Source organism: Musca autumnalis, unplaced genomic scaffold, assembly GCF_047663935.1.
Source record: "Musca autumnalis isolate F117 unplaced genomic scaffold, ASM4766393v1 scaffold_4, whole genome shotgun sequence".
NCBI lineage: Eukaryota > Metazoa > Arthropoda > Insecta > Diptera > Muscidae > Musca > Musca autumnalis.
In genome coordinates this window covers 60,584,227-60,605,602 of record NW_027411977.1, presented here as the reverse complement: position 1 = coordinate 60,605,602, position 21,376 = coordinate 60,584,227, and the positions used below count along the sequence as shown (strand labels likewise).

The window sequence follows — 21,376 nt, the reverse complement described above, 5'->3', positions numbered from 1 at the left end:
ATGGGTGCAAGTGATCTAGCATGTCATCTTTTTAGCATCTTCATCGATGAATTTTATATGAGCGTGGACCCCAAAAGATGACGTTCTTTTCTGGATCCTAAGCATGTCATTTTAACCAATGCGTTGACATGTCATTTCCACCAATGCTTTGGCATGTCATTTCCATCAATGCTTTGGCATGTCATTTCCACCAATGATTTGACATGTCATTTTCACCCATGCTTTGGCATGTCATTTTCACCAACCCCTGGGCATGAAATTTTCATGTCTTGTTTGGAAAATGGAAATGCTGTATTGAAATATGGTTTTCATGAAAAACAAAACTCTTTATTAATTCAAACGAATTCATGAAATAGCTACAATTAATTTATCAGTTTAGTTTTTCAAAAGTTTACATCCAAAATTGCAATGTAATCACCACCGCTGCAACGCAAAAGATTACTTCCTCCGTTCTCCACAACTGATATTCTTTCATCTTACAAAAGGTTTTTGAATTATCTTCCCATCACCAGTTCAGATTTCAACATGGACTCCAAATGCACTCCTTTAAGTATTTTTATTTCGTAAATTACTTTTATTTTATAATTTTGTTATTTTATAACAACATTTTGGTAATTTATACTCTTTTGTTTAGTGACGGAAATATGTAGGGATCTACAACCCGGCTTGCTTTAGGGATCTCTAAGAACAAAATGTAACGAACGGAGAGGAGAGACTTTTTATGGAAAATACCATTTATGCTTAATTAATTTATTTTTAATTGTTTCTTTCCAAAAGTAGTTTCTTCTTTATTTTCAGATTCTTGTTCCTTTTCGTTTCGGACTTTTTTTCAAATTCCAAGAAGCGAGATTTGATTGATTTCATTCTATGTCAGATTTAGAACAGACAAGGGAACTTTTAAAATAGCAATGTGTGCAGTCCGATTCTATTTTTAGCTCGATGGTTGGGACTTCATATAATACCAATTGTTTAGAAATTTTAGTTGTTTGATATGCAGGAAATGTAAGACAACATCACGACGACAGTTCTAACAACTTTAGTCTGATCCAGAAACTGCAAGAATCTACTTATTTTTACTACGATAACACTTTTTCCTTTATGTTATCGGAAAAAATAGTAAAAATTAGTAGATTTTTGCAGTACTGGAACATACCAAAATGAAAATAAACAGGTGTGTAAATAAAAACACAAACATCATCTCTATTGGATCGATGGAATGGGTACAAATGCTGATGAAAAGATCGGATCTTTCACGACTTCCTTGGCATTGGTTCAAATCCTAATGAAAAGATCGGATCTTTCACGACTTCCTTTGAACCAATGCAAAAGATGACATGAAATCACGTCATCGCAAAGAACCCCTTCCGTCAAATTTTGCTGGGTCACAACAAAGTGACGACACAGCAATCAGCTGTTTTAACCCTTGTAAAAATACAATGGAATGTTTACAATACCTTTAGGTCGAGTAAACAACCCTGTGGTAAATTAAACTTTCATTTATTTTGTTGTTGTGGTATTGTAAACACTTGTAGATCTACAATATTAACAAGATGTACAAGATCTACAATACCACTTTACCAACATGAGTAAATACCGCTAGTGTAACATCACTGCACAATTTTAGTGCGGGAGGTGTATAAAAGAATGTCCTTAAATATTGGGACATTTTGGGGCGCATCTCACGGGAAGTATTTGTTTCCCTAGAAAAATTATAGTTGTTGTTATGATCACAATGACTACACGTTAATAATATTGCAACACGATCCAAGAACTGACAAAATTCTTGAACTTCTGTGGAGGCGATACTAGAAGCAACGAATCGACATAGTCGATGTTGTACTTTGATTTAAGTTCATTGTAGTGGCTAAAAAACGAATCTGCAGTCGAAAAATAGTAGTGAACACACCAATTGTGAATGAAAACACTTAAGGATAGTGATAAATATGACAAACATGCAACCATGTATTACATAAAACGTCATGTATGTAGATTAGGTTGGGGCGATTTGAACACCACCACGGGCGCCTGGATTTTCTGATTATTGGGATTGTACAGAGCAAAAAAGTCCACTAGACCATATGTCTACGGTGAAAATCGAGCCCCCGGATTTTGACTTAAAAATTTTTTCTAGGTTTTTTGGATATTTTGGCATATATGTAACAGCCAAACCACTGATATTTTCGATTCAACACAAAGACAAAAATTGTAGCCAAGACAATAATTAAGAACTCTCTAGTACACAGCAAAAGCATTGGAACGCACCTTCCGGCAGTTATGGCCCCGAGAATGTGCACATTTTTCGGAAAATATTGATAAATTACACTGTGCTACAAAATGTGACTCAAAGTCAGTGGGTGGAAATTTCCTTTTGGAGATGAAAGCCCTTGGTGAGTGTACTAAGAACGCAAAAGGAAATTTTCAGGATAGGTCAAGTTTCTGAGATATGGTTTGGCCAAAATATCCTTGAAAAAAATTTCAAGTCAAAATTCGGGGGCTCGATTTTCACCGTAGACATATGGTATAGTGGACTTTTTTGCTCAGTACAATCCCAAGAATCAGAAACTCCAGGCGCCCACTATCACATTTTTCCTTCCATACAAATCGCCCCGGCCTAATGTAGATAAATGAAAATATAAGTTATACCAAAAACAAGTTGGGGAAAAGATAAGTTGAGATATTAAAGAACATGGCGACACCTTTTGTGTAGCCGGAAAAGAGAATAGACGTTTAGAAATCCTACAATAAATTGTGAAAATCAGATCAGATTTTGGTATAGCTAAATAGGCCCAAAACACCTAAAATCGGCCTATCAGAGCAATACCAAAATCCGATATGATTTTCAAAATTCTTAGGCACAACAATGAACTGTTAAAAAATGTTCATCGATTGGACCATAAATGCGGTTTTTAGAGAATTTTCGTGAAAATGCACCATTCCACATTAGTTAGCATGTATAAGTCGTCCGCGCATGTCCTCGCAATAGGTCAATCTGTGTTAAGCTATGCGGTGCCAGTGTGGTTTTCCAAGGTAAGTGATACGCAATCTAAAAATTTGCAAACCTGCCACAATGCAGCCCTGAGAACAGCAACTACGGGTCTCCTCATGTCTTCAGTGGACCATATGATGTTGTCGAAGCAAAATTTGTATGGATTTTACAGGCAAAAACATCCAAACTACCACCTAATGAATAGGCACCCGCCACCCAGGCAAGTCATGGAGAGGGAGGTCCAGAGATACAAAAGGGAGCCTCAAGATCAACAAGCTTATCAGACAGGTTTGAGAGATATTCACACTGATGCAGTCTTTGTGGCTTTAGGTGCCTATTGTGTGAATGCTGTCCTTTCAACTTTCACATTTTAGATTCACAATTTTAGATTGTAATTAAGATGAATCAGCAGAGTTATGTATATTCTTGATCCTCAAAAAATTTTTAATCGACATATAGATGCTCGTCTTTCTGCTGAAATCGCAATATTTGAGATAAAGCTTTGTAATTTGGTGTAGAATTTTTTTTACTCCTGGGATGTTTGGCCCCCCATAGAACGTTATCTCGGTATTTTTAAGATTTTAGCCTCATTATCCCAACATTATGGCTGCAATTTGTTATTTTGTCTTCGTTGAGGCTACAAAAATTTGCCCAAGAAATTTGTCGTTGCAGGTCAAAATACTTCCCGATTTTCGGTATTTTTAAGCATTTAGCCGCATTATCTAACCGAAATGAATAACATTTAGTATTTAATCTTCGTTGGTGGCATGAAACATTTTTGCAGATAATTGTATCTATAAATTAATGTAAGGCAATGGATCTCCCGTGAGCGTAAATTTACTCTCGCTCGTGTTAGACTCTAACTGGTGAGCGAGTGTGAATTTACGTTCACGGGAGATCCATTGCCTTACTCTGGTATTACGATATGAAAAGTGTGGACCAACGTAGTATTCGGTTCGAGTGTTGTCGCGCGTACCAGCCACTACACAAGCTGGCCGTAGGAGTTTTTTACAGCTTTCAGGTCATTTTCTCAAGAAGTATGAACTTGCCCCTCAAAAACCTTGTACCACCATAATAGGGGACTTGAGTACAACCTGTTGCAAGAACAATCAAAATGATTCGAGAGGAGGTCCTTAACAGCATTTCTTAGAAATTTTGTGTGGGAGGTACCCGAACGAGTTGACATATATAGTCCATATTCAAACCTGACCTATGTCTCCTAGAAATATTACGATGTGAAAAGTATGGACCAAATCGGTTACTACCTTCGAAAGTTATCGTAAGCACCATTTTAGCGAAATGTTTTGAACTTTTGTGGGATAGGTAAGCAAAGGAATGGACCGATATGGCCCATCGTAGAACGTAGATTTAAGTTTGGGCAAAATATTATGAGTGCCAAATTTTGGGCCGAATTGGTTTATCCGTTCGTGCGCTCCATCCACTACACATGGTTCCGTAGTGGGTTTTAGAGCTTTCCGGCCATTTTCTCAGGAATTATGGACTTGCCCCTGAAAAAAACTTTTACCGTCGTAATTGTGGCAGCCTGTATGAAAGTGTAGCTTAAATGCTGAGGGTATAAAAACTGTTATTTGGTATTGCTTGGACCTATCGGAATGGATTTAGAATTCAAGGACAAATTGCAGCGAAATTAAAATGATAGCAAATTGGAAGTGATATTGAATATCTGACGATTTCACACGTAGAGCTAAGAAAAAAACTATCCATTAAAATGGCTTAGAAATGTTATCTAACTTAAAAATAAATTTACATATTATAGCACTAAAGCTCGCATGCGACATTTTATCAACCTAATTCTAATTAAACGTTTCTAAAATATTGTTTTAGTTTTGTGTAAAAATATATTTCGTAATTATTTCAGTCAAATGTATATTATTTTAATATAATTATTGATATGTTTTATTATTTTAGTTCCGCGCACATGTATGCACATTTATCTTTACCGGTGTATCTTGTAAAATAATATTCGCAAAAACAAAACAAAAATCGGTCAATCATGCAATATTTGTTTTCCGTATTTTCTATTTAAATTTAACCACACAATATTTGTTTTTTGTTTTTTTTTTTTTTTTTTTTTTTTTGCTTTTATCTATTCCCCACTTATTCTGTAACTATCTAATTGGATTACTCTACAAACATGGGAGTTGATGAGTTGTTGTAATCGTTATTTACTTATAGCACACTGACCTCTGTTTGCATATCTATGCATAATGCAAAATTACTTTTATTTGTCTAGCTTATTACCATGGTTCATTGGAATAAGTTTCTCTATTTCATCTGGGGGCAATAAAGTGTATTCATGTGTACATCTTCATGGGTTTGTATATCGTTTGTAAAAGAATGGTTAGTTAATGTTTTCACCAATGAAAGATAAAAGTACCCTATAGGAAGCCTGGTGTCAAGTGTGGACATTTCTCTACTGTTGTGTTCTATAATGGTGACGTGCCAACATGTTGTCAACAATCGATTCCATTACGAATGAAAAATAAATCCTTGTCATATAGACGAAACTTTTGAAATCCAGTGGATTTCGTAAATATAAACGTACTATTAGGCATCTAGGTTATTCATCTACTAAAAGCTGCAAATATACTAATAATCTGATGATAGTTAAACTCTGGTATCAATGTGTCCTTATGTGTGACATGGTCTCTCAGAAACTAGTTAGTTACTACTGATAAACTAATTCCAATGTGCCTTTCAAATGACAAGTTCAGGACAGGAAAATACATACAATTGATTGTTGTTTTTATTGAAACAGTATTTGATATGTTTGTATACTCGTTTTCCTGCCTAATTTGGCTCTGGGTCTCCAGTTCTAGGAATGTGGAGTTAGTTAAGTAGGCTTGGCATGCTCCTCAGCTGTGATAGATGGAAGTTATTCTCCAAGGACAGCATTCACACGATAGTTGTTTATGACATCTGCGACTACATCCGTGTAAATCTCTTGTGTGTCGATCTCTTGTAACGTTGGACCTCTGTTTCTAGATCATGAAGATCCCTCCCTTCTGACATGCCTGGGTAGGGGTTTGGTCCTATCCACCATATGTTGATTAGGATAGCTCTCACGGAATAGCTGTTCTGGAAGAATCTTTGTCTCCTCATGTAGATGGTCCACTGAAGACATGAGGACGCACACCCTTCCAGTTTTCAGGAGGCGCACAGTGGTTCAGAAATTGGCCGAACACGCCATTTTTTGTTGTTACCGATTGTTAATTTCAATATGGGATTCGATAGTAAACATATTGAAACTAGGGAATGCAAAAAATTATATCAAAATATTGGATGGTGTGGGCGTGGCGTGCTCCTAAAGACGAAAAATGTTTCCCAATTTTGAAAAATACGTCATTTTTACAAATTTCTGGAGAAAGCTATTTCTCAGAAACTATAACAAATATGGTGTTCATTGTATTTTTTGTTAGGTAGTTAGGATTGTTGCGTTTAAGAGTCGGTTTAATAAATTACCGTAGTGTTTACACGAAGTGGATGTCCTCTTTTAACCCGTCCGGATCCTTCCGTTTAACACTTTTTTATTGAAATTACATTATATATGTGTCTTTCCGTACCGTTTACCATATAAATTATAGATTTTTCACATAAATGGACATTTTTTATTTAATATATGAGTTTTTATAAGAGTTTTATGAAAACCCAAGGAGTATTTTTTTCAATTTATTTTATGGTTTGTTTATTGGGGTTTGAACCTTTTTAAATAGTTAGAACATATGTAAAACTCAAAAACACTCGTATTTTGATGAACATATGATAAATAATTTTTAACTTTAACGGAAAGTTGAAATTGTTATCTGTCGAAGAAAAAAAGAATTATGAAAATATCTCTACCCGTTCAAAATCGTTCTTAGCTCGATTTCCATACTAAAGCAATTTTATGAAATTGCTGTAGTGGGGAACTCGATCTCAGAACGCCTAATTTCGTGAAATTCTTTCACTGAAATCGTTCTAGTGTGGACCGGGACCATAGACATTTCCGCCATTTTCATTTCCAAAATAATGGCGATGACAAATTAACGGTAATATTGATAGCTATCGTTTTTTGAAATGAAATATCGAAAATATCTAATGTTGGGAATATCGGAATAGCGACTGCAGCAGTGATGATGTCTCGGATGTTAGTAAAAATTCTTTCAAGCACACATCAAGTTCGGACAACACTAGAGGGTACATACACACGTCACAAAATATCAACACTTTCTCTTAAATGTAGTTTGACTCCCATATCTATAAGAAGACCTCCAGGTCATCTATAAGAAGACATCCAGGTTATCTATAAGCAGACATCCAGGTCATCTATAAGAAGGCCTCCAGGTCTTCTATAAGAAGACCTCTAGGTCTTCTATAAGAAGACCTCTAGGTCTTCTATAAGAAGACCTCTAGGTCTTCTATAAGAATACCTCCAGGTCTACTATAAGAAGACCTCCAGGTCTACTATAAGAAGACCTCCAGGTCTACTATAAGAAGACCTCCAGGTCTTCTATAAGAATATCTCCAGGACTTCTATAAGAATATCTCCAGGACTTCTATAAGAATACCTCCAGGTCTTCTATAAGAAGACCTCCAGGACTTCTATAAGAAGACCTCCAGGACTTCTATAAGAAGACCTCCAGGACTTCTATAAGAAGACCTCCAGGACTTCTATAAGAAGACCTCCAGGACTTCTATAAGAAGACCTCCAGTACTTCTATAAAAAGACCTACAGGTCTTCTATAAGAAGACCTCCAGGTATTCTATAAGTAGACCTCCAGGACTTCTATAAGAAGACCTCCAGGACTTCTATAAGAAGAACTCCAGGACTTCTATAAGAAGACCTCCAGTACTTCTATAAAAAGACCTACAGGTCTTCTATAAGAAGACCTCCAGGTTTTCTATAAGAAGACCTCCAGGACTTCTCTAAGAAGACCTCCAGGACTTCTATAAGGAGACCTCCAGTACTTCTATAAAAAGACCTACAGGTCTTCTGTAAGAAAACCTCCAGGTTTTCTATAAGAAGACCTCCAGGTCTTCTATAAGAATACCTCCAGTACTTCTATAAAAAGACCTACAGGTGTTCTATAAGTTGAACTCCTGGACTTCTATAAGTAGACCTCCAGGACTTCTATAAGAAGACCTCCAGGTCTTCTATAAGAAGACCTCCAGGACTTCTATAAGAAGACCTCCAAGTCTTCTATAAGAAGACCTCCAGGACTTCTATAAGAAGACCTCCAGGTCTTCTATAAGAATACCTCCAGGTCTTCTATAAGAAGACCTCCAGGTCTTCTATAAGAATACCTCCAGGTCTTCTATAAAAAGACCTCCAAATCTTGTATAACAATTCCTGCAGATTTTCTAAAATAAGTTCTCCAGATCTTCTATAAGTTGGCCTCCAGGTCTTCTACAAGATGACCTCCAGATCTTCTACAAGAAGAAATTCAGGTGTTCTATAAGAAGTCCTTTAGGTCTGCTATAAGAAGACATTTAGGACTCCTATAAGAAGTCCTCCAGTTTTTCTATAAGAAGGCCTCAGATCTTTTATTAGATGACTCTAGGTCTTCTGTTAGAAGATTTCAATGTTATAAAAGAAGATCTCCAGATATTCTTTTATGAGAAGATCTCCTGCTTTTCTATAAAAAGATCCCCTGCTCTTCTATGAGAAGACGTCCTGTTTCTCTATGAGACGTCCTCCTGCTCTTCTATGGGAAGACATACTGACCTTCTATGAGAAGACGTCTTGCTCTTCTCTAAGAAAATCCCCTGCTCTCCAGGTCTGCTATAAGAAGGTCTCAGGTCTTCTTGTATAACCATTCCTGCAGATTTTCTAAAATAAGTTCTTCTATTAGAAGACCTCCTGCGCTTCTATATGCGAACGTCCTGCTCTTCAATGAGAAGACGTCTTGCTCTTCTATTAGAAGACATCCTGCCCCTCTATGAGAAGACAACCTGCCCTTCTATGAGAGGACCTTCTGCTCGTCTATGAGAAGACGACCTGTTCTAGTATATAAAGAACTCCTGCTTTTCTATAAGAAGACCTAATGCCCTCCCATTAGAAGACGTCCTGCTCTTATCTGAGAAGACATTATGACCTATGAAAAGACGTCCTGCTCTTCTCTGAGAAGACATTCTGACCTATGAGAAGACGCCCTGCTCTTCTATTAGAAGACATCCTGCCCCTCTATGAGAAGACAACCTGCCCTTCTATGAGAGGACCTTCTGCCCCTCTATTAGAAGACATCCTGCCCTTCTATGAGAACACGTTCTGCTCTTCTATGAGATGACCTTCTACTCTTAAATGAGAAGACGTCCTGCTCTTCTATAAGAATACCTCTTCCTTATCTATAAGGCCTTCTGGTCTTCTATAGTTTTGTTTTTTTTTTTTCTTTTTTTTGGCATAGAGTCCAAACAAAATGTTAGAAAATTAGTTTTGAGAATTCATATAGTGGGCTTAAGTATATATAAAATTGGAAAAATGTATTTGGCAAATGAAAAACAAAAAAAAACCACCGAAAGGGTTAACAGCGACATCATGTTATTCGTGGATAAGTCAATGCTTCCAACATAATGCTCCAAAAGCTCTAAACAATTCTATGGTGACCAACTAAAATAGCTGGTGGGCACGATAACTACCGAAAGGAGTGAAGTTGCTCTAACTTTTGCACATCATAATATATTTCTCCCAAAGTGTATTCAAGTTAGAATATGGAGTATATCGGACAATTTCTTTCGGTATCTCCCAACAAAAGTTCAACATTTTCCCTTAAGCACAGTTTTGGACTGCTCGATTGTTTTGAAATTTTCATCGAAGATTCGGGGGTAACGACTTAAAAGCGCAAATAAATCCAACGGTGACCAACTAAAATGGCTGGTTGGTATCGAAAGGAATGACTCCTAAAATTAGATCAACTTCCAAAATGGACTTGTAGGTTTTAATCCAGTAATTAAATTACTAAATTATATTTAAAAATCCAAAAATGGGTTGGAAAACTTTCTAATGGCCCTCCAACACTTAACCTGAATTTCTACTCTTTCAATAAATAACTTTTTGATGCAAGGTCCTTCACAAATACTCATTTATGCGCGCAATCTATAAGCTTCAACCTTTTAACGGTTGAAAAAAGTTTTTATTTTGGTGCACAATTACTAAGATTAGTTTACATTCTAAAACATAAATAAACTTTTTTGTTAATTCCCTTCTATCACCTTATTAATAGACATCGGATTTTGCATATTTGCATATTTTTTATTAATAAAGATACGAAAATTCTGATTGGACCAAAATTCGTTTTGAAGAAAACTGAATGCAATGACAGGCTCATATTTTTTATTTTTTTGCATATTTGCATATTTTGCATATGCACAAAATATGCAAAAAATATGCAAAATATGCAAAAAATATGCAAAATATGCAAAAAATATGCAAAATATGCAAAAAATATGCAAAATATGCAAGTAGTTTTTTTGACAAAAATCATCAAATTTAATTTGGAAAGTCATCAGAAAGTGTTTTAAATTAAGTTTATTGCCGTAAAACGTCGATTTCTTAGCAGATTATCATGTTATTAATTATTATTCCGCCACAGCAATAAATCTGGACTAAAAGACTTAGAAAATTTCCTATAACCCAGCCTTCTTATTACAACATAAGTTGCTTTCTAATACAAATTTGTTCAAAAACTCAATCAGCAATGTCAAAATGTACGTATCCAAATATGTTGATAGTTTCTGCTCGGTCAAAATTGTCTAACAAAATTGAATAACAAAATTGAATAACAAATGAGCTAGAAATTAAGTCTAAGAAATTTTTGAATATTAATTAAAATCTTTCATATTTTACTAAAAACATATAACACTAGCGAACCCGGCGAACTTCGTCTCGCTATTAAGGAATAAAATTTCATACAAAAACTCAATTTTCGATTTTTCCAATTTTCCGACTTTTCCAGAGAGATTTTCCAAAATTTTCTTCCGTAAAGACCTTCTCCTCGAAAATACGAATAACTGACAAAAAATTTTACAGAAATCGGCCTAGCCGTTCTCATTTTATGAATTACTATACATTTTTTACACCATTTTTATATATATAAGATATAAAAAATATATACGGTGCCATCATGAATATTTTCCTCTGAATTTTCCACACGGAAAATAATTTTAAAAAGTGAAATTCTTTTAAAATAAATATTTTCGCTTCATTAAGGCGTATTCTAGTCGAATCGACAAAAATATTTCCTCTTGGGGCATAAATATGGAAATAAAAATTGTGAAATTGGGGAAAGGAAACAAATTCTGCACGGAATTTTTATTCATGATTGCACTGTTAACTATATTTAATAGCCTAACCGTATTATGTCTTAGTGAATGAGTTTGCAACATGCAAAATGAAACGAAATAGACCCACAGTTCCTTTTGATGATATGCATAGATTCGCACTTATCCATCTGGCCATGTCTTTTTGAAAACAAAGCACAGGTCACATTTATAGACCAATTCGCATAAAAATTGGGGGTTTTTTGGCCCTAGAGCGATCCCTATTTTGGTAAGAATCGATTCAGATTTTGATATTGCCCGCATATATACAGTACATTCGCGATAATCCCTACGCCACAGGTTTCGGCCGTGTCCGAATTATCAAATTGTTCGGATTAACGAATTGTAAGGAAAATAAATTATTTTATATGCTTAAATTACTCGTGGAAGTTATATAATAATACTTTTTTAAATTGTAATTGCTAATACCGAACACTTAAATGAAAGTGCAGTACGTGTAAAAAATAGTGCGCTTTTTCTACTCGACAATCTGGACATTTTTATTGGCATTGCCCGTATTTGTTCCAGAAAAAAGCCAATCAGATTGTGAAAGTAGTGCTAGAAATATGACGTTTTTAAAGTTTACATCAGGATGTAAGTAAACCAAGAGACAGATGTGGAATTTCATCGTTTTGTAAATTAATATTCCTTGAAATTTTTGCCTTTTAGGTGTATAGTGCATTTGGCAACTTTAATGACAATATTGCGGCGAATATTTTTCTTAATATATTTATTTATATCCTTTACAACAAGACTAATGTGTCATGAAAGGTTTGTCTTTGTTCTCGATAATTTTTACTAAATGTTGCTGAAACATTTTTGGACCAACTTCTCCATTAAACAACTGTCAAAATTCGAAGCATTGGTAATAATTAGTACAAATTATCGAGTACACGGATAGGTATAAATCATGGTACAATAATACAGGTAGCATTATCATGCCAGCTGATGGTAACATAATGTGTTATTTGCATTGAATTGATGTCAAATTTTGACATCTTATGTTGCCAACAATTGTCGATGCTACACAGGTAGTATTTGTACCATGGTATAAATTAAACAATTGTGTATACAAAAGGGTTATGACTTTTCGACTATGTTATCAACATTCCAAATACTTTCCTAGCAGAAATATGTGAGTGGTTTTGCCATTTTAAAGACAATTCCAACGTTTTTGACTTATTTTACCACTACGTTTCTATTGTGTGGTTTTTCTAAGTGATGTCATTTTGCATTAATCATTGGGTGTTCTTCATTTTGCTTATTATTAATCGTTGATAGGTATAACAATAATGAACATTTGAACATTTTCCAATTCTGCATTAAGCGGTTGTATGCGTACAATATTGATATTTTAAATTATGTATTTTTAGTGCATTAAACTAAAGCCATGTCATCACTATTAAAGCGGCAGTTAGAGCATTTTTCCAAAGAAGTTTTTAACCACAAAGAAAAAAATTGTCAATTTATGTCTGTATATACTGAATAAAGGACTAAACACTATAAAATATATTCAAATCTAATATGTGGTAATTCAAAACGTATACTTCTAAATGGTAAATGGTACTTTAATACCAAAAAAATTGCGCTTTTATCTGAACAAAAATAGCGATGACTAACTCTAGCTCCTTTGTTTTTCTGCTAGACAATTTTGGCCGATTAGAAACTATCACCATATTTGGACACGTTGATTTTGACATTTTTGATTGAGGTTTTGAAATTTTTCCATTGTCTATCTACTGGTCTGTTCCTTTACTTTTGAAAATGGTAAAACCGACAAAAGTAGTAAAAGTTGTAAAATGCTCCCATATGAATTGTATGGTGTCTGAAGTAAAGGAACGCTTTTCGAGTAAAAAGTGGTAAAACTTGAAGATTCTTGCACGTAAAGGAACAGAACTTACATTTGTATAGGAAGCAACTTATGTTGTAATAGGGATGCTGGGTTTTTGACATTTTCTCACCTTGTGAAAACTGATTTAAGTCTTGTTAGTCCAGATTTATTGCTGTGGCGGAATATCTGGAGAGTCTCAATAACATAATAATCCGCCAAAAACTATGTTAAACGGCAAAAAACTTAATTTAGAACGCTTTTTTGATGATTTTCCAAATATAATTGGCGATTTTCTTCAAAAAATCACTTGCATATTTAGCATATTTTTTGCATATTTTGCATATTTTTTGCATATATTTTGCATATTTTTTGCATATATTTTGCATATTTTTTGCATATTTTTTGCATATTTTTGATATGACCCCAAATATCGAAAAATTGACCATCAAAACGCCTAGATCCAAAATTTGAGTCCAATCGGATAAGAAATAAAAAACATGCTAAAATCCGATGTCTACTTATTAAAGATAGTGGAATTTACCATCATATAAACTATTTTGGGATTACACCTCAAAAGCCATACAACCCACCCACCCACAACCCTATTTTTAATGCTCGTCATAACTTTGCGTATTATGTTTCCTTGTAAACCGCTAAAACAAGAGAGGTCAGCATTTGAACTTGACCGACAATTTACTAATTCGGCAAACAGGTTTTTTAATGGGAATAATAGTGGTACTGGTGGTATGGCGGAAACCAAAATAAACTTGGCGTACAATTACAATTTAAACGTTGTAAATCTATGTTTGTTTGTATGCAACTACACACGCCGACTGACGGTACCACATACCTACCATGTTTATTATCACTGACTTTAAGCTAGCTATGCAAAATTGAGACATTACAATGCCTATGAAATTAAACAATTATGCTCTTTGTTTCTTAGCTTTGAGATAATGTTTTTGATATAAACAATAAGTAATGAATAAAATATTGAGAAACATAAAATATTTTTGAAAAAGGGAAACATTAGGTCATTGTGCTAAGAAAACATTTTTCTGTATAAGAATTCCCTTTGATAACCAAACATAAACTCTAGAAGTCACACTACTACACATAACACCTTAATATTGTTGCTTCTAACGAACAATCTGTCTTGATTTTGGGTCATGGTGCCATATGCTACATTCTCACTTTTAGTCCAGCTTAAATTTTTAGTTGCTGTGGCATAATTGTCAGCGTGACATAATTCCCCAAAACTGTTTGGGGCTTATATCCGTTGTTATGTGATGAACATAACTCATAATAACATTTAAGTCTTCATCTATTCGACGTACAAAACCTTCTTTGCCTTATAAACTATTTAAACATTATAAGATGAAGTAGACGACCGGTCTTTGGTCACAATTTGAGATTTCAACCCTTGGACAGATGTAAACATCGGCGCCGCGTGCAAATTTTTCTTCTAAATGTTTTGGGTGTTTTGTCCGAGTTCGTTGACGCACATAAGTCCCAAAATCATGTTGGGAGTTATGTCCGAGCACGGAATTTTTAGTCGTTTCTGGGGTAGGAAGCAGTAGCATTAAATATTTCACTGACAGACCCAATTAACACCGTCTATGTAAAAAAATGCCCGAAATTCTTCTTCGCTAAGGAGTGAACCGATATAGTCCATATTCGAACTTGATCTATGTCTGATAGAAATATTACGATGTTCAAAGTATGGACCAAATCGGTTACTGACTTCGAGAGTTGCCGTGTGCACCGTTTTAGCGAAATGTTTTGAACTTTTATGGGGGAGATACATGAAAGAGTGGACCGATATGGCCCAATTTCGAACTCATACTAAGTTTGGACAAAATATAACGAAGGTCAAATTTTGTACCGAATCGACTGACCCGTACGAAAGTTATTGTGCGTTCCAGCCACTACACATGGTGCCCGTTGGGGCTTAGAACACCTTTCGTGTTAATTTATCAGGAAGTATCTACTTGCCCCTAAAAAACGTGTACCGTCGTTATTGGGGGCAGCAAAACCAAAATCCTAATATGCATGATGTTCGGACTTAACCACTCGTGAAACGTAGCATAATGGTTGGATGATGTGTGGGACTTTGGTAGACTCCTAATTTTTCAATGTACCTCTTGTTGTTGTAACAGTGTTTATTATTATGTTTGTATGTTCGTTCTTCTTTTCAATCTGGCTCTGGGTCTATAACCAATTCCAGGAAAGTGGCTGCTTCGATGGGATGTAACAACAGATCCACTGGAGTTAGATTAGTAGGTCATGCCGTATACTGGGCAGATGTCTTGCACGGGGCGGTCGATTTACGCCCAATAAGAATTTAGGCGAATGCAATATCCCGAGAGTAGTTGAGCCAAAACTACTCTGGTTTGTCATGGCAGCTGACGATCCTCAGCTGAAATAAATGGGGGATGTACACCGAGGACTTTATTCACGCTATATTTTCTTATGGCCTTAACAGCTGCATCAGTGTGAATACTATTTAAACCTGCTTGATATGCCTGTTGATCTAGGGGTTCTCTCCTATATTATTGGATCTCCCCCTCTAGAGCATGAATATCCTTCCTGATATGCCTGAATGGTGATTGGAACGGCTCTCACGGTAACACCCAAGCAAGTACTGCAACGAAAGCATCTCATTGTGTTGCTTTACTGGAAGAATCTTTGCCTACTCATGGCGGCATTCTGACAGGTTTGACTCTTTTTTTCAATTCGTATCACATAATCCCGGGAAACAATCTGGAGCCGCATAGCTTACCACTGACCGACCTATCACGTTATATGTGGTCAACAAGGTTTCTTTATCTAGACCCCAAGTGCTGATGGCTAGGGAATAGGGATACGTAAAATCGATTTCGGTTAATCGATTAATCGATTATTAGCCGCAAAATTTCTAAAAGTCCTAGTCGACTATTGACTGTGCGAAAACCGGATAATCGATTTTTCTTAATCGACTTTCGAAAGACGGAGTCAACTATTATTCGCAGTCGACCATTAGTCGTAGTCTATTATTATTCGTAGTCGACTATTAATCGTGGACGACTATTAGTCATAGTTGACTATTGGGTGTGCTAAAACCGCGTAATGGACGGTACTTTTGTATACATACATACATGATGGATCGCATCAACGAAAATGGTCGATTATATTCGATTATAATCGGTTTTCGGCGGTAAACGAATAATCGAAAGTCGACTTTCAGTACACTCTCAAATAATCGACTAACCGAAAATCGAGTTTTAAGTTTTTCACGAAAACCGTATAATCGAAAAACCGATTATTGCATTCCACTGCGTATCCCTACTAGGGAATTGAGGACGTTGTTTCTACTTTTCAGTTTGTCGCAGATAGCTGGAGCATGCGCGGACGACATGAACAGAGTGTCAAATGTGATCCCTAGAATTTTGGGGCAGTTTGCGGTCTTCTATACTGCGCCGTCCATGCGGTGAACAGAGTGGTCGTAGATTTAGTGGCGGATATCTGCATATTCCTCGCGTAGAAAAGGCTGGTAAGATCGGTTAAACAGGAGTTCAGTCTCTCGCAAATGTCATCAGGGTAGGTATCCAAGATCGTACAATTATCCGCATACGTTACGATGTCAATGCCGTCTGGAGGGGATGGAATACAGGAGAGGTAGAGGTTGAACAGTTCCGGAGATATCAACCCACCTTGGGGAACTCCCTGTTTCACTCTACGGGGTTTTGACTTCTTGTTTCTCAATTCCACGTACGACTGGCGTCCACACATTTAATTGATTATCCAACGTTTCAAGTTTGGTCGGTGGGTTATCTTCTCTATGTCCTCAAACAGCGTGGAGTGCCTGCCAGTATCAAAGGCTTTTGATAAGTCAAGCGCCTTCATTACTGTTCTGTCACACGGCGGTCTCCGGTTGAGTCCTCGACAAATATGTGTGGAGATGGCGTGCAGCGCTGTTTTCGTGCCGTGCTGATGATCGGTAAGCAGATAGCTATTTCTGACACTAAGGAGGACTAAGGCCTCAACGGTCTTTGCTACGGGCGACAAAAGCGAAATCGGCCTGTATGATTCACTTTTGCTGGCATCCTTGCCTGGCTTCCGTAGCGGACCACCCTGCCCATTTTCCAGACTTCGATTATTAGGCCGCATCTATCAATCCGCTTGGGACCATCTACTCTACAGTAGACGACCTTTGGGGACATCTACTCTACAGTAGACGATCCTTGCAGACATCAACTATTCGGTAGACGAACCTTTGGGCCATCTACTCTATAATACTACTCTATACTAGACGACCATATAGTCAATACTAGACGAACTTTAAAGCCATCTACTCTATGACAGACTACCCCCAACGTTGGTAGATGACTCTTGCGGTAATCTGGGTAATCTACACTATAATATGCGACTCTTGGAGACACAACTACTTCTTGAAAGTCCCCTTTCGAATTATTTTTAAAGTTTCCCTAACGTTTTTAACCACAATGTGCCGATGGCCTCAAGGGGTTTACACCAGGATGCATTGTGTTTACCAATATTCGGTTGTTTAACTATTTTATTATTCTACGAAATCGGATTCTCTATTCATAAACCTGCTATCAGAAAGAGTCTATAGAAGAAGCCTTTCTTTCGGAAAGGGTCTATAGAAGTAGTCTTTCTTTCGGAAAGGGCCCGGTACACAAAATTTTAATTTTTGAGAGAAAAATATAGAAAAAAAGGATCTATAGAAGTACCCTTTTTTGAGAAAGGGTCTTAGAAGCACCCTTTTTTGAGAAAGGGTCTTAGAAGCACCCTTTTTTGAGAAAGGGTCTTAGAAGCACCCTTTTTTGAGAAAGGGTCTTAGAAGCACCCTTTTTTGAGAAAGGGTCTTAGAAGCACACTTTTTTGAGAAAGGGTCTTAGAAGCACCCCTTTTTGAGAAAGGGTCTTAGAAGCACCCTTTTTTGAGAAAGGGTCTTAGAAGCGCCCTTTCTTGAGAAAGGGTCTTAGAAGCACCCTTTTTTGAGAAAGGGTCTGAGAAGCATGAACAGAGTGTCAAATGTGATCCCTAGAAATTTGGGGCAGTTTGCGGTCGGAATTCTGCTACAATCGACCACCACATTCAACTCTCTTCTATACTGCGCCGTCCATGCGGTGAACAGAGTGGTCGTAGATTTAGTGGCGGATATCTGCATATTCCTCGCGTAGAAAAGGCTGGTAAGATCGGTTAAACAGGAGTTCAGTCTCTCGCAAATGTCATCAGGGTAGGTATCCAAGATCGTACAATTATCCGCATACGTTACGATGTCAATGCCGTCTGGAGGGGATGGAATACAGGAGAGGTAGAGGTTGAACAGTTCCGGAGATATCAACCCACCTTGGGGAACTCCCTGTTTCACTCTACGGGGTTTTGACTTCTTGTTTCTCAATTCCACGTACGACTGGCGTCCACACATTTAATTGATTATCCAACGTTTAAAGTTTGGTCGGTGGGTTATCTTCTCTATGTCCTCAAACAGCGTGGAGTGCCTGCCAGTATCAAAGGCTTTTGATAAGTCAAGCGCCTCCATTACTGTTCTGTCACACGGCGGTCTCCGGTTGAGTCCTCGACAAATATGTGTGGAGATGGCGTGCAGCGCTGTTTTCGTGCCGTGCTGATGATCGGTAAGCAGATAGCTATTTCTGACACTGAGGAGGACTAAGGCCTCAACGGTCTTTGCTACGGGCGACAAAAGCGAAATCGGCCTGTATGATTCACTTTTGCTGGCATCCTTGCCTGGCTTCCGTAGCGGACCACCCTGCCCATTTTCCAGACTTCGATTATTAGGCCGCATCTATCAATCCGCTTGGGACCATCTACTCTACAGTAGACGACCTTTGGGGACATCTACTCTACAGTAGACGATCCTTGCAGACATCTACTATTCGGTAGACGAACCTTTGGGCCATCTACTCTATAATACTACTCTATACTAGACGACCATATAGTCAATACTAGACGAACTTTAAAGCCATCTACTCTATGACAGACTACCCCCAACGTTGGTAGATGACTCTTGCGGTAATCTGGGTAATCTACACTATAATAGGCGACTCTTGGAGACACAACTACTTCTTGAAAGTCCCCTTTCGAATTATTTTTAAAGTTTCCCTAACGTTTTTAACCACAATGTGCCGATGGCCTCAAGGGGTTTACACCAGGATGCATTGTGTTTACCAATATTCGGTTGTTTAACTATTTTATTATTCTACGAAATCGGATTCTCTATTCATAAACCTGCTATCAGAAAGAGTCTATAGAAGCAGCCTTTCTTTCGGAAAGGGTCTATAGAAGCAGTCTTTCTTTCGGAAAGGGCCCGGTACACAAAATTTTAATTTTTGAGAGGAAAATATAGAAAAAAAGGATCTATAGAAGTACCCTTTTTTGAGAAAGGGTCTTAGAAGCACCCTTTTTTGAGAAAGGGTCTTAGAAGCACCCTTTTTTGAGAAAGGGTCTTAGAAGCACCCTTTTTTGAGAAAGGGTCTTAGAAGCACCCTTTTTTGAGAAAGGGTCTTAGAAGCACCCTTTTTTGAGAAAGGGTCTTAGAAGCACACTTTTTTGAGAAAGGGTCTTAGAAGCACCCCTTTTTGAGAAAGGGTCTTAGAAGCACCCTTTTTTGAGAAAGGGTCTTAGAAGCGCCCTTTCTTGAGAAAGGGTCTTAGAAGCACCCTTTTTTGAGAAAGGGTCTGAGAAGCACCCTTTTTTGAGAAAGGGTCTATAGAAGCACCCTTTCTTTGAAAAAGGGCCTATAGAAGCACCCTTTCTTTGAGAAAGGGTCTATAGAAGCACACTTTCTTTGCGAAAGGGTCTATAGAATCACCCTTTGTTTGAGAAAGGGTCAATAGAAGCACCGTTTGTTTGAGAAAAGTTCTATAGAAGCACCCTTTGTTTGAGAAAGGATCTATATAAACACCATTTCTTTGAGAAAGGGTCTATAGAACCACCCTTTGTTTGAGAAAGGGCCTATAGAAGCACCCTTTGTTTGAGAAAGGGTATATAGAAGCACCCTTTGTTTGAGAACGGCCTATAGAAGCGCCCTTTCTTTGATAAGGGGTCAATAGAAGCACAGTTTGTTTGAGAAAGTTTCTATAGAAGCACCCTTTTTGAGAAAGTTTCTATAGAAGCACCCTTTTTGAGAAAGTTTCTATAGAAGCACCCTTTTTGAGAAAGGGTCTAAGAAGCACCCTTTGTTTGAGAAAGGATCTATAGAAGCACCCTTTTTGAGAAAGGGTCTAAGAAGCACCCTTTCTTTGAGAAAGGGTCTAAGAATTACCCTTTCTTTGAGAAAGGGTCTAAGAAGCACCCTTTGTTTGAGAAACGATCTATAGAAGCACCCTTTTTGAGAAAGGGTCTAAGAAGCACCCATTCTTTGAGAAAGGGTCTATAGAAGCACCATTTGTTTGAGAAAGGGTCTATAGAAGCTCCCTTTGTTTGAGAAAGGGTCTACAGAAACACCCTTTGTTTGAGAAAGGGTCTATAGAAGCATCCTTTGTTTGAGAAAGGGTCTATAGCAGGGATGGCCAAAAACAACAAAAAACATTTGCAGATTATAACTTGCGCTAGTGTGAGTGGAAACGTAAACAATGCATCGACCTAACGAATGTGTTTATAGGGTACGTGAGTTTTGTATGCCCGCGGTCATAGGAAAGTTGTTGTTGGTGGTCATTCCTGGTCTATAGAAGCACCCTTTGTTTGATAAAGGGTACGATGTGCCATTCTTTAAAATTGATCTAATTTTGGATAAAATATAAGAGGTGCATAGTCTTGACAAGATCGTTTAATCCATTCAAAGGGTTCTTGGCGAACATAAAATGTCGTTACTAAAATTTGCCAATCTACGGTCTACATTTTGGAGTACCCCCAATTTCAAGTGAGGATACCTCCTGACATGCAGTATGTGAAAGGTTGAAACTACATTTTCAAAACGAATTAACTTTAATTTGACGTCCATTGATAATGTAGAAAATAATAATAAATAATATGGGGCAATAACCACCAAGAATTTGATGAATTCATAGAAATGACTTCTTAAATACATACCTATTTATGTGCAGTAGATTACAGAGCAATGAACCAAACGACTAACTAACCCTACAAACTAACCCCTCTTGTGAATATAATGAACAGAGCAAAAACCCTAAATTCCATTCCCTAATCAAACCATCGCAAATTGAAACAAAAACTTCCCCCTTTTAAGAGCCACAACAGCAGCACCGCCAGCAAGA

At 37.1% G+C, this 21,376-nt stretch overlaps 1 protein-coding gene across 3 annotated transcripts in view; it reads left to right on the top strand.

Annotated features, from left to right (window-relative positions):
* The window catches only part of cert (ceramide transfer protein), a 73,155-nt gene that overhangs the window by 21,335 nt on the left and 30,444 nt on the right, over positions 1 to 21,376 (top strand). The window lies entirely within an intron of this gene.